Genomic DNA, 14978 nt, shown 5'->3' on the forward strand with positions numbered 1-14978 from the left:
ACCACTACACTCTAGCCTGGGCAACAAGAGCCTTAAAATAAAAAAGCCGGGTATGGTGGCGGGCACCTGTAATGACAGACAGGAAAATCGCTTGAACCTGGGAGGAAGAGGCTGCAGTTAGCCGAGATCGCGCCATTGGACTCTAGCCTGGGCAACAAGAGAAAACTCCATCTCCAGAAAAAAGAACATAGAAGTATTTACTGCTTCTTGCTTTGTCTGAGATTCACAGGTTAAGTGAGTTGCCCAACACAGGTTGTTGTTATCTTGGGCAGGATATCTTGGACAAATTAAGACTTGACACCTGGCTTCCAGAGTCCCCTTTGCACCCTACTGCCTGAGCCTGGAAGTTCTAGATGAGTTTGAACAACATAGTGAGGCCCTGTCTCTACAAAAAATAGCCAGGCATGGTAGCATGTACTTGTAGTTCTAGCTACTCAGGAGGCTGAGGCGGGAGGATCGCTTCAGCCTGGGAGGTTGAGGCTGCAGTGAGTTGTGATCACGCTACCGCACTGCAGAGAGGGCCACAGAGCAAGACCCTCTCTCTCTCAAAAAAAAGAAAGGGTTAAAAGTATATCTTCTTTTTAAAAAATAGAAGGCCAATATAGATATAAAGAAATTGTCATATTGTCAGATTCTTTTCTGTACTCAGCCCTAACAAAACATACTGTCTTCAACTTAGTTGAAGACAACTTTAGTTGAAGAGAGAAAAGGTTCTAATTTGGGTTCCCTTTATCCAAGGAGTCTCCACTTTTGCTGTGTATTGTTCAAACTGAAAAGAGACTTTGTATTTAATCTCAGATGTCATTAAGTACTTGAAATAAATTAGATTTCTAGTTAAATTAAGAGCTGCTTCAAGTTCTTAATTAGTAGTACATTCAATAGTCAGGAATACACACGGTTGTTGTTGAGACGGAGTTTCGCTCTTGTTGCCCAGGCTGGAGTGCAATGGCGCGATCTCGGCTCACTGCAACCTCTGCCTCCTGGGTTCAAGCAATTCTACCGCCTCAGGCATGAGCCACCGTGCCCAGCTAATTTTGTATTTTTAGTGGAGACGGGGTTTCTCCGTGTTGGTCAGGCTGGTTTTGAACTCCCGACCTCAGGTGATCCGCCTGCCTCAATCTCCCAAAGTGCTGGGATTACATGCGTGAGCCCCCATGCCTGGCCAGGATACACACTTAATTTCATGGTCACCTGTTACCATGAAGCCATTTTCCAGATATATAAAATCTCTAATTTTCACAAAACCAATATATAGAGTATGCGGCTACTACTGTCTTTCTTTTTTCTTTTTTTGAGACAAGGCTTCCCTCTGTTGCCCAGGCTGGAGTGCAGTGGCATGAACAAGGCTCACAGCAGCCTCGACCTTTCAGGCTCAAGGGATCCTCCCACCTCAGCCTCAAGTATCTGGGACCACAGGTGTGTGACCACATGCCTGGCTCATTTTTAGTTTTTTGTAGAGATGGGGGTCTTGTCATATTGTCTGAATGGATCCGGAACTCCTGGGCTCAAGTAATCTGCTGGCCTCAGCCTTCTAAAGTGCTGGGGTTACGGGCATGAGCTACCATGCCCTGCTTGTCTTCTTTTTCAAGTTGGTCAGTTCTCCTTGCAATGAATGCCTTTCCCCTTAAATTTAAAAACCTGAAGAATTACTGACATAGAAAATTTCCGTTTCTTTCTCTCTTTTTTTTTTTTTCTTTTCTGAGATGGAGTCTCACTCTGTCACCCAGGCTGAAGTGCAGTGGCTCGATCTCAGCTCATTGCCACCTTGGTCTCCCGGGTTCAAGCGATTCTCCTTCCTCAGTCTTCCGAGTAGCTGGGATTACAGGTGCCCACCACCATGCCCAGCTAATTTTTGTATTTTTTAGTAGAAACAGGGTTTTCACCATATTGGCTAGGCTGATCTTGAACTCCTGACCTCAGGTGATCCACCCGCCTCGGCCTCCCAAAGTGCTGGGATTATAGACTATGAGCCACCATGCCCGGCCTGTCCATGGTTTTTTTTAAAATGTGCTTTGAGCAATCTAAAACGAAAGCAGTCTGCCTAAAATTTATATTCATATATTTCTACTATATTACAGATATTGATTTTGTGGAGCTATGATTTAATAAGATATTTTAACAGTAATGAAACATTTTATAATTTTGTATATTGTTATTTTCTAAAAAGTTTGGTTATTTAAGTGCAAATGCAAAGGACAGGAGTGATCATATTGAAGCACTAGGAAAAGACTTTGTAGGTAAAAATTCGACCTCAAATATGCAAATATTTAACTTCTTATGTGGAAATAATGTCTTTTTACAAAAGAAAAATGAACATATTTGTTTGCAAGGTGTTCTTATACACACACACACACACACACACACACACACACACACGTGCGCGCCTTTAGAAATGGTAATCAGGCCAGGTGCAGCGGCTCATGCCCGTAATCCTAGCACTTTGGGAGGCCAAGGTGGGTGGATCACCTGAGGTCAGGAGTTTGAGACCAGCCTGGCCAACATGGTGAAACCCTGTCTCTACTAAAAATACAGAAATCAGCTGGGTGTGGTGGCATGCGCCTGTAATCCTAGCTACTCGGGAGGCTGAGACAGGAAATTGCTTGAACCTGGGAGGCAGAGGTTGCAGTGAGCCTAGATTGCACCATTCTACTCCAGCCTGGGCCACAAAGCAAGACTCTATCTCAAAAAAAAAAAAAAAAAAAGAATATGGTAACCAATCTATATTCTTTTTAGGTGATCTTTGAAAAACAAAAGCAAAGCAAATCTATCTGCAAACACATCTAGGTGGGGCAAGAGTGTGAAAATGGGACATTAATTAAGATTGATTGATGGAATAAGTGATGTAGAAAGCAGACAAAGTCCCTTCCACAATTTTGATGAAAGTTCTTTCAATTTGTCTCATCACTCAGCTTAATGAGAAATAAAATTGAAAATAATTTACATTGTGCTACTATTTACATTTTACTAACTCCGTATGTGTAGAGGTATAAGGGATTTTTAGAAGAGAAACAAGGTTGAGACTTTTAAACGTGAATTTGGATAAAAGATGAATCTTCAAAAGTATTGATAATTTTGGAAAATAATTTTTAAGAAGGGCATGACAGCCAGTGATTATCTAGTTAGGCAATTTGTTGCCAGGGATTGTGAAGCTTTACTATAAAAACTGTAGGATGAACAATGAATCCTTGATGCTGAGATTTTATTTGTCTTCTTTTTTAATAGGTGGACATTATACCACTGATTACCAAAGCAGACACAATTTCTAAACATGATTTACAGATGTTTAAGAGTAAGATAATGAGTGAATTGATTAGCAGTGGCGTCCAGATACATCAGCTCTCAACAGATGAAGAAACTGCTGCTCAAGCAAACTCCTCAATTAATGTAAGTTTCAGTAACAATATCTGACAAAGAGGCTATAAATGAGTGTTTATTTTATCCAGAATCTAGTGTGAGAATTTTTACATTTTCTTCATTTTGAAAAGTTTCTGCTGAGAATTGATTCTTTGTAAGCAGATTTATTCAGATTTAATTCAAACACGTGTTCCTCAAGGATACTGGCCTATAATTTTCTTCTTGGAAGTATATTTTCTTGCTTTGATATCAAGGGGATGCTGCCTCATAAAATGACTCTGAAGGTATTACCTCTTGTTTCTATTTTTTCAAAGAATTTGAGGATGTTTTATATTAAAATTTCTTTGAATGTTTGGTAGAATTTACCCATGAAGTAATCTGGTCCTACGCTATATGTTGGAGTTTTGAAAAATTACTTCTTTAGTTTTTCTATTTGTTATTGGTCTCTTTAAGCTCTCTATGTATTCTCCATTCAGTCTTTGTAGGTTATATGTTTCTAGTCATTTCACCATTTCTTCCAAGTTGTCAAATTGGTTGATTTATAATTGTTCATAATAGTCCCTTATAATTCTGTTTATTTCTGTAAGAAATAAATTTCTGTAATAAGTTGTAATATCTTCTCTTTCATTTCTTATTTTATTAACAGGTTCTCTATTTTTGCCCTTAGTCAAGGTAAGGGCTTTGATTTTGATTTTTTTTCCCCAAAATCAACTCTTAGCTTAATTGATTAATGTTTTTGTTTTATTTTTTGAGACAGAGTCTCACTCTGTTGCCCAGGCTGCAGTGCAGTGGCACAATCTTGGCTCACTGTAACCTCCATCTCCCGGATTCAAGCGATTCTCCTGCTTCAGCTTCCTGAGTAGCTGGGATTACAGGAGCGTGCCACCACGCCTGGCTAATTTTTGTATCTTTAGTTCAGACAGGGTTTCACCATGTTGGCTGGGCTGGTCTCAAACTCCTGGCCTCAAGAGATCTCCTGGGATTACAGGCGTGAGCCACCGTGCCTGGCCAATTAAAACTTTTTAAATTCTCTATTTCATTTATTTATGCTCTAATCTTTATTATTTCTTTCCTTCTGCTAATTGTTTTTTTTTTTTTTTTTTTTTTCTTGGTGTAAGGTTAGGTTGTTTATTTGAGATCTTTTTGGTTTTTTTTGAGACGGAGGCTCCCTCTATCACCTAGGCTGGAGTGCAGTGACGCAATCTCGGCTCACTGCAATCTCCGCCTGCCAGGTTCAAGCAATTCTCCTCCCTCAGCCTCCCGAGTAGCTGGGACTACAGGCATGCACCACCATACCCAGCTAATTTTTTTTTGTATTTTTGGTAGAGACGGTGTTTCACCATGTTAGCCAGGCTGGTCTTGAACTCCTGACCTCAGGCAATCCACCTGCCTCCGCCTCCCAAAGTGCTGAGATTACAGGCATGAGCCACCATGCACAGGCGAGATCTTTTTTTAAGAGATGTAGGTGTTTACTACTATAAACTTCTTTTGTTTTTTATTTTAGATTCAGAAGGTGTAAGTGCGTATTTGTCAAATAGATATATTGCATAATGGTGAGGTCTGGCTTCTAGTGTAACTATCCTGAGATAGTAAACTTTGTACCCAACAGATCTTTTTTTTTTTTTTTTTTTGAGACATGGTCTCACTCTGTTGTCCCAGCTGGTGTGCAGTGCCGTGATCACATCTCACTACCAGTAGATAATTTTTTGACCATCAACCTCCTTCCAATCTCTGCCTTTTGGAGTCTTGTTTTCTACTGTTTCCATCTTTATGTCCTTGTGTACTCATTGTTTAGCTCCTGCTTATGAGAACATGTGGTACTTGATTTTCTGTTTCTGAGTGATTTCACTTAGGATTATGGCCCCCAACTCCATCCATGTTACCGCACAGAGCATGATTTCTTTTTTTTATGGCTGCATAGTATTTCATGGTGTAGATGCACTACATTTAAAAATTCCAGTCAACTGTTAATGGACATTTAGGTTAATTCCATGACTTTACTATTATAAGTAGAAATGTAATACACATATGAGTGAAAGTGACTTTTTAATATAATGTTTACTTTGAGGTAGATGCCCTGTATAATCACTGGGTCGAATGGTAGCTGTATTTTTAGTGCTTTGAGAAATGTCTATATTGTTTTTCATAGAGTTTGTGCTAATTTATGGTCCCACCAACAGTGAATAAGCATTCATTATTCTCTGCATCCACACCAACATCTGTTGTGTTTGCAGTAATAGCCATTCTGACTATGTAAAATGATATTTTGTGTGTGTGTGTGTGTGTGTGTGTGTGTGTGTGTGTGTTTGAGTGTTTGAGAGAGTCTCGCTCTGTCACTCAGGCTGGAGTGCAGTGAAATGATTTCAGCTCATTGCAACCTCCGCCTCCTGGGTTCAAGCAATTCTCCTGCCTCAGCTTCCAGGGTAGCTGGGATTACAGGTGCTCACAACCAAGCCCAGCTAATTTTTGTGTTTTTAGTAGAGTTGGGGTTTAACCTTATTGGTCAGGCTGTTCTGAAACTCCTGACCTCAGGTGATCCACTCGCCTTGGCCTCCCAAAGTGCTGGGATTACAGGTGTGAACCACTGTGCCCAGCCTTTATTGTGACTTTAATTTGCATTTCTCTGATGGTTGGTGATGTTGAGCAAGTTTTCATATGTTTGGTGACCACTTGTATGTCTTCTTTTGAGAAATGTCTGTTCATATCCTTTGTGGTCTTTTTAATGGGGTTGTTTATTCTTGGCTGTTGTTGAGTTGTTTGTGTTCTTTGTAGATTCTGTGTATTAGTCCTTTTTCAGATGCAAAGTTTGCAAATATTTTGTTTCTATTGTGTAGATTGTCTGTTTACTCTGTTGATCATTTCTTTTGCTGCGCTCTTTAGTTTCAGTCCCATTTGTGTATATTTGGTTTTGTTGCATATGCTTTTCAGGACTAATTTATGAATTATTTGCCTAGGCCAATATCTAGAAGAGTTTTTCCCACATTTTCTTCTAGGATTTTTATAGCATCTGGTGTTTCATTTAAGTCATTAATGCATCTTGGGTTAAAGTTTGCATATGATAAGAGATGGGGATTCAGTTTCATTCTTTTGCCTATGGGTAGCCAATTTTCGCAGCACCATTTATTAAATAGAATGCCCTTTCCCCATTGTTTATTTTTGCCAACTTTGTCAAAGATCACTTGTATGTAGGTATGTGGCTTTATTACTGGTTCTTTATTCTCTTTTCTTTCACAATTTTTTTCTCCCTTTTTTAGCTGTATCCTTCCTAGCAATGGACTGTTTATTCTGTTCTATTAATCAGTCCATTTTTGTACCAATGCCATACTGGTTTATTTAGTATTGCATTATAGTATAATTTGAAGTCAGACACATGATGCCTCTGGCTTAGTTCTTTTTGCTTAGGATTACTTTGGCTATTTTGATGCATTTTTGGTTCCATATGATATTTAGGATCTTTTTTTCTAATCCTGTAAAAAATGTTATTGGTAATTTGATAGGAATTGTGGTGAATCTTTAGGTTGCTTTAGTTAATATGGTCTCGGTAATGTTATTGATTCTTCCAATCGAAAAGTTCCATAAATTTTTGGAATAGTTTCAGTAAGATTGATACCAGCTCTTCATTGTACTTCTGGCAAAATTTGGCTGTAAACCCATTTGTTCTTGTTTTTTTTTTTTTTTTTTTTTTTTTTGAAATTATTTTATTACTGAATCTATTTCATTGCTTGTTATTGGGCTATTTAGGATATCTATTTTTTTCCTGGTTCAGTCTTAAGAGGTTGTATGTTTCCAGGAATTTATCCATTTCTTTCTTTTTTTTTTTTTTTTAAGGAATATAAAACCATTATTGACAGCTGTTCACCAGCATTTACAATAAGGTAAACAACATACAGTTGGATAACATTCTCATTACCACAAAGTTGTTTTTCCTGGCTTTTACTAAACCAGTAAAGCAAATGCTGAAAAGATTGAGTCTACATGTAAGGAATGAGTTGGGGTAAAGAAAAACATGTCTTTTAGTTTACTTTTGTAATTTAAGCCATGAAGAGGCCTTTTTTTTTTTTTTTTTTTTTTTTTTGAGACAGAGTCTCGCTCTGTTGTCCAGACTGGAGAGCAGTGGCGCCATCTCAGCTCACTGTAATATCTGCCTCCCAGGTTCAAACAACTCTCCAGAAGAGGCCATTTTTTATTGCAGACTTGAAGAGCTATTATTCACTGCCTCCAAGCTGCTCTGGGTTGAAGGTCTGCGGCGTCTCGCCCTGTGCTCCTCCAGCTCAAGCCACATCTGAGCAGGGAGGGATAAATTTAACGATTTTATCTAGGTTTTCTAGTTTGTATGCATAGAGATATTTTATTAGTTTCTGATGATCTTTTGTTTGCTGTGGTATCAGTTGTAATGTCACTTTTATCACTTCTGATTGTGCTTGTGCTTACTTGAATCTTCTCTCTTTTTTCCTGGTCAATCTAGCTAGCACCACATCAATTTTCTTTCTTTTCTTTTCTTTTTTTTCTCTGAGACAGAGTTTCACTTTGTTGTCCAGGCTGGGTGCATTGGCATAATCTTGACTCACTACAACCTCTGCCTCCCAGGTTTGAGCAATTCTCATGCCTCAGCCTCCTGAAGCTGGAATTACAGACACCTGCCCCCATGTCCAGCTGATTTTTTATATTTTAGTAGAGACAGGGTTTCCCCATCTTGCCCAGGCTGGTCTCGAACTCCTGAGCTCAGGCGATTCACCTGTCTCGTCCTCCTGAAGTGGTAAGATTACAGGCATGAGCCACTGTGCCTGGCCTAATACCATATCAATTTTCTTATCTTTTTCAAAAAACAAAACGTCTTTTGAACTAACACAGGTAAAAAATAAAGAAAATTTAAATAAATAAGAGGTCAAGAAATGGGAAATTATGTAAAGCAACCCAACTTATGAGTTGTAGGCATTCCTGAGAGAGAAGAGGAGAAGGTAAAAAGATTTGAAACATATTTGAGGGAATAATCAGAAAAACTCTCTTGGCCTTGCTAGAAAGGTACATATTCAGATGCAAGAAGCTCAGAGAATACCTGGAAATACTTCGCAAAATGAACTTCACCAGACTATCTAAAGTCAACTAGAAGGAAAATACTCTGAAAGAAGCAGGAGAGAAATTTCAAATCACCTATAAAGGAAATCACATTAGACTAACTACAGACTTCACAGAAGAAACTTTACAAGCCAGAAGTCAGTGGGATTCTATTTTCTGTCTGTCTTCTGCTTAGTCTAGCCTATTGTTAAAGCTTTCAACTGTAAATCGGTCCTTCACTGTGTTTTTCATTTCTAGAAATTCCATTCTTTTAATTTAAAGATATCTGTATTTAATTCACATTCTGCATTGCTCTGATATCTTTGATGATTTTCAATGTCCTCTTGGATCTCATTGAGCTTCCTTATAATTCATATTTTGAATTCATTATCTTTCATTTCAGAATTGTCGTTTTGGTCGGTTAGGATCCATTGCCAGAGAGCTAGTGCCGTCCTTTGGTAGTGTCAAAACATTCTGCTTTCTTTTTTTTTTTTTTTTTTTTAAATTCATGATGCCAAAGTTCTTATGATGGTTTCTTCTCATCTGGGAAAGTTGTCACTTCTTGTTTTTGAATTTACTTTAATTTAGATGGGGCTTTCCCCCCTTGTGGGTGTAACTATAGCATCTATTGGGTAGGGGGCTTTGGCTTTGTTTCTTTAGCCCTGTGCCCTTCTGTCAGTAGACTTTTTATTGTTTTGTGCCATTTAACCTTCATGCCAGTAAGTGGCACTCATGAGTAAGAGCCAGCTATGGCAGAAGCAGATGGTGTGTGTTTGATCTTTGTTTACTGTGATTTTGTCTCTGTTGTTTCAGGTGATAGGCTGGTCTATGTAATGCCTAGACTCTGAGTTGCCTGTTCACCCCAGAGGGGAAGACAAAGCTGGACTACAAAGCTTACCCACCAACATCTCAAGATGAACGTGAACAGTAGCCTTTACGGGGGTGGCTGGGGCAGCTCCTGTTGAAATGCTTGCAGGTCTCGGTAGGGAGGGAGGAGCTGTACCAGCTCTGCCTCCCATGTAGGTAGGAACATGATCTGTTTCCCTATCCTACCCCTGTCCCACAGAGCTCATGACTGTTAGTTCAGACAGACACTGTCATCTACCTCCAGGTCATAATGTAGCCAAGAGCCATTGAAAATGCCTGTCTGTTGACTCTTCATAGGAGCAACCTCAGGGTAGGACCTCTTCCCTCAGCCCAATACAGACAGCCCTGTGGCTTGCCTGTTCTTTCATGCAGGAACGCTGCTACTTTGTGTACATAGGGGAGGCAGCTTCACCTTTCAGCACAGGAGGGTGGGTTTCAGCTGCTGTAGTGTCGGCCGGCTGGGTCAGCACAGCCTTAGTCTCTAGAAGGAGTGATCAGGTGCCAGTGGTGCACTGGGCTAGCCATTTTCTTGATTCTCAGATCCCAGATGGTGTTCTGGATGGTATGCATAAGTACTGGAGGGACTGGATCAGAAACAGGCTGGCATATGTGTCCTCAGGTACCCAGGGTTCAGATGCTGGCTGTGATAGAGAGGGGCAGGCTGGCCCCCACACAACTGGCAGAAAACTTAGGCAGGGGCAGGAAGAATGCTCAGGCAACTGCAGAATGCTAAAGTGACAGCAGTGCCAGGGCTGATTGCAACTACCTGGGGCTGGGCTCTCAGAAGAGTGCCAGGCCACAGCTGAAATGATCACATGGGAACATTGTTCTTAATTCTTTTTCTTTGAGACAGAGTTTTGCTCTTGGTGCCCAGGCTGGAGTGCAATGATGGGGCCTCAGCTCACTGCAACCTCTGCCTCCAGGGTTCAAGCAATTCTCCTCCCTCAGCCTCCTGAGCAGCTGGCATTACAGGCACCTGCCATCACACCAGCTCATTTTTGTATTTTTAGTAGAGATGGGGTTTTGCCACGTTGGCCAGGCTGGTCTTGAACTCCTGACCTCAGGTGATTTGCCTTCCTCAGCCTCCCAGAGTGCTGGGATTACAGGCATGAGCCACTGCACCCAGCCTGTCCTTTATTCTTAAAGGACAGTTTTTGGGGGGTAAAGTATTTGTTTTGGTCTTTCTCTTTCTTCCAGTACATTGAATCATCCCACTGTTTCTTGACCTGCAAGATTTCTGTGGAGATACCCATTGATAGTCTTATGCAGGCTCCCTTATATGGGACAAGATGTTTTTCTCTTGCTGCTTTCAGAATTCTCTTTGTGATATAGGTCAGAGCATACAAAGATTCAGTTTGCAAAATGAGTAATTTCTTTTTCTTTCTTTCTTTTTTTTTTTTTTTGAGATGTAGTCTCACTGTGTTGTCCAAGGTGGAGTGCAGTGGCAGTGATCTTGGCTCAGTGCAAGCTCTGCCTTTTTCTGAGATTTCTATAATGCGTACATTGGTTTTCTTGATGATTTTCTGTAAGTTCCATATGCTCTCTTCACTTTTTCCATCCTTTTTGTTTTTGTTTATCTAATGATAATTTCAAATACTTTGTTTTAGAGTTCACTCGTTCTTTCTTCTGCTTGATTGAGTCTTGCATTGAAGCTGTCCACTAAAATTCTCAGTGCAATTATTTTACTTTGTAGAACCAGAATTTTTGTGTGTTTTTTCTTTCTTTATTGAACTTCTAATTTTGTTCATGTATTGTTTTCCTGATTTCATTTTGTCATTTATCTGTATTTGCTTGAAGCTTATTTAGCTTTTTTTTTAGACAATGATTTTGAATTTTGCCGGGTGTGGTGGCTTACACCTGTAATTCCAGCACTTTGGGAAGCCGAGATGGGCGGATCACCTGAGGTCAGGAGTTTGAGGCTAGCCTGGCCAACATGGTGACACCCTGTCTCTACTAAAAATACAAAAACTAGCTGAGCATGGTGGTGCATGCCTGTAGTTCCAGCTACTCGGGAGGCTGAGGCAGAATCGCTTGAACTTGGGAAGTGGAGGTTGCAGTGAGTTGAGATCACACCACTGTACTCCAGCCTGGGTGATAGAATGAGACAAACAAACAAACAAACGTAATTATTTTGAATTCTTTTCAAGTAGCACATGGATCTTCATTATTTTAGGGCCTGGTTAATGGCTCCGTATTGGGGATTTTTTTTCTCTTTTTTTTTTTTTTGTGAGGTCATGTTTGACTTTATCCTCATGATCTTCATAGTCTTGCATTGGTCTTTGCTTATTTAAAGGAGCAATCTTGTCTTCTTGTCTTTAAAGACTCATTTTATTAGGTAAAGACACTCTTATCTTAGGCTCCCAACTGGTGTTACTACCTTAGGGACCATGGTTATGTAGGATTGATCGGGTCCTGGTCTTCTGTGGGTTCTGTAGTCAGTCTGTATGTGGGTGAAGCTCATGGAAGGACTTTGGACAAGGAGCTTCAGTGCTTCGGGCATGTGGGGTTGGAGCCAAGTCCACAGAGAAATGCGGATGCTTATAGGTCTGCTGAGTCTGCACTTAGTGTGTTTGCTACTAAGGTGTGAGCCTGTCTTCTTAAAGCGGGTTTCCTTGGTCTTCAAATGTACTAGAATATCATAATCTGGTATCTGGATCCCAAAGCTCCCACAATGGCACTTTTGTCCATAGATATTGCCAAATTAGCATTTTCTCGGGAGATAAGAACTGGGATCTCTTAGTCTCTTATCTTGCAGGTGTCACTCTCCTTTAATTCTTTAATCTTGGCTTCTCTTATATCTGTGGACCTAATTATAATGACTATTAGAAATAAAATATTTTTTGGATAAATCCAACATCTGAACAGTCTCACAGCCAGTTTCTGTTGACCACTTTGTTTCTTATTTTTTTTTTTTTTTGAGACGGAGTCTCGCTCTGTCGCCCAGGCTGGAGTGCAGTGGCCGGATCTCAGCTCACTGCAAGCTCTGCCTCCCGGTTTTATGCCATTCTCCTGCCTCAGCCTCCTGAGTAGCTGGGACTACAGGCACCTGCCACCTTGCCCAGCTAGTCCTTTGTATTTTTTCGTAGAGATGGGGTTTCACCGTGTTAGGATGGTCTCGATTTCCTGACCTCGTGATCCACCTGTCTCGGCCTCCCAAAGTGCTGGGATTACAGGCTTGAGCCACCGTGCCCGGCCTGTTTCTTTTTTTAAGGGTATATTTTGTTTTATACATTGCATGTAATATTTTGTTACAAATGGGGTATTTTAGATACTGCATTGTGACAACTCGGGATGTGAGTTCTATCTCTTCCCCTAGAGCTTGTTATGTATTTGTTCAGTAACTGGCAGAATTGTTTGAGTAAAGTCTGTTTCTCCTCCTACAATGTTAAGCCTCTGATGTTGCTCCTCGTTAAGGTGCAGTTTTAGGCAGGCCCATGGACACACTGAATGAAGTGGTTTTGGTTGCCCTCTCCCTTTTCACATGATCATACCCAGCTGATAAGCTCTACTAATTGCCAGCTGATTGCTCAATTGTTTGCAGCACTGCCTTGTTAAAGATATTGTTCTCTAAATGAATTCTATCAAATTGTCTCCTTTTAAGGAATGATTTGTGAAGTCAGTGTTTGACGTTTGTTGCAACCCAAGGATGCCTCCTCCCAGCTTTCTTATTATTTGTTTCTGTCTTGCAAACTAGTTGGACTACAATTTAGCCTTTATTGGAATCTCCTTATAATTTTATTTCACCCCAGCCTCCATCCTTCTTTTTTTTTTTTTTTTTTTTTTTTTTTGTGATGGAGTCTCATTCTGTTGCCCAGGCTGGAGTGCAGTGGCATGATCTCGGCTCACTGCAACCTCTGCCTCTGAGGTTCAAGCAATTCTCCTGCCTCCGCTTCCTGAGTAGCTGGGATTACAGGCACCCGCCACCACGCCTGGCTAATTTTTGTATTTTTAGTAGAGACAGGGTCTCGCCACATTGGCCAAACTGGTCTCAAACTCCTGAGCTCAAATGATCCACCCACCTCGGCCTCCCAAAGTGCTGGGATTACAGGTGTGAGCCACAAGCCCAGGCCCATCCTTCTTTTTAAATGTAAAATACTTTTATTTTTTTTGAGTAGTTTTACGTTTGTAGAAAAATTGAGCAGATAGAACAGAGAGATCTTAAGGCCCTCCCTTGATTTTCTTCTATTATTAACATCCTGCCTGAAGTGTGGTACATTTGTTACACTTAATGAGGCAATACTGGTAAGTTGTAAACTAAAGTTCGTATCTGACAAGTCTTCACTGTTTGTGTTGAACATTGTATGGGTTTGAACAGATGTCTAGTGACCTCTATCCCATACTACAGTAACATTCACCATAGTTTCACTGCCCTAAATATCACCTGTACTTGACCTATTCATTTCTGTCTCCTTCTCTTCCCTTTACCCTTGGCAACTATTGATCTTTTTACTCCATAATTTTCCATTTTGGGAATATCATATAGGTGGAATCATAGTTCGTGTAGAACTTTCAGATTGGCTTCACTCTACTTAGAAATAAGTATTTAAGGTTTCTCTGTGTCCTTTTTTGTGGCTTGATAGCTGATTTCTTGTTATCATTGAATAATATTTCATGTTTAGGTACGCCACAGATTGTTTATCCACTCACCAATTGAAGGACATCTTGGATGCTTTCAAGTTTAGCAATTATGAACAAAGTTGCTATAAACATTTGTGTGCGGGCTTTTGTACAGACGCAAGTTTTCAACTTATTTGGATAAATACTGATGAGTGCACTTCTGGATCATATGGTAAAAGTACGTTTAATTTTGAAAGAAACTGCCCAACAATCTTACAATGTGGCTATGCCATTTTGCATTGCCAGAGGCAATGAGCGATAGTTCCTGCTGCTCTCTATCTTTCCCAGGATTCGGTGTTGTCAGTGTTTTGGATTTTGGAAATTTTAAAAAAAATTTTTTCTTCTTGAGATGGAGTCTCATTCTTGTCACCCAGGCTGGAGTGCAGTGGTGTGATCTTGACTCACTGCAACCTCCACCACCCGGGTTGAAATGATTCTCCTACCTCAGCCTCCCAAGTATCTGGGATTACAGGCGTGCACCACCACAGCTGGCTACTTTTTTGTGTGTTTAGTAGAGATAGGGTTTCACTATGTTGGCCAGACTGGTCTCGAACACCTCACCTCAGGTGATCCAACCACCTCAGCCTTCCAAAGTGCTGGGATTAACAGGGGGGGGGCCACTGTGCCTGACCTAAAATTTTTTTTTAACTTTTATTTTAGATTCAGTGGGTGGAAATTTAATAATTGTGTGGTATCATGTATTTTTCTTTTAATTTGCAATTCCTTGAGGATGTATGATGTTGATCATCTTTTTTACATGCTGATTTGTTATCTGAATATCTTTTCTGTTGATGTGGCTATTTGGATCTTGTGCCCATTCTTAATTGGATTGTTCATTTTCTTGTTGAGTTTTAAGAGTTCTTTGTATATTTTGGACATCAGTCCTTTATTAAGTGTGTGTTGTGTAAAGATTTTCTCTCAGTCTGTGGCTTATCTTGTTATCTTTAACAGTGTCTTTTGCTAGCAGAAGTTCTAGTTTTAATGAGGTCCAACTCATCAATTCTTTCCATTCATCGATGATGTTTTCAGTGTTATATCGATGAAGTCATTGCTAAACCCAAAGTCACCTACATTTCCTTTTATGG

General features: G+C 40.2%; 1 protein-coding gene across 13 annotated transcripts in view; it reads left to right on the forward strand.

The window, feature by feature from the left end:
* The window catches only part of LOC119622969 (argininosuccinate lyase-like), an 84876-nt gene that overhangs the window by 6196 nt on the left and 63702 nt on the right, over positions 1 to 14978 (forward strand). For 12 of the 13 annotated variants that reach the window (XR_012090258.1, XR_012090265.1, XR_012090263.1 and 9 more), the window contains one exon: positions 3223 to 3384. The gene's annotated coding sequence lies outside the window, so the exon portion shown is untranslated. Of the gene's footprint in view, positions 1 to 446; positions 1417 to 3222; positions 3385 to 14978 lie in introns of those variants that run through there. The other variant, XR_012090259.1, reaches the window with a different exon arrangement.

The sequence above is a fragment of the Chlorocebus sabaeus genome, chromosome 21 (assembly GCF_047675955.1).
Source record: "Chlorocebus sabaeus isolate Y175 chromosome 21, mChlSab1.0.hap1, whole genome shotgun sequence".
NCBI classification, from domain to species: Eukaryota; Metazoa; Chordata; class Mammalia; order Primates; family Cercopithecidae; genus Chlorocebus; species Chlorocebus sabaeus.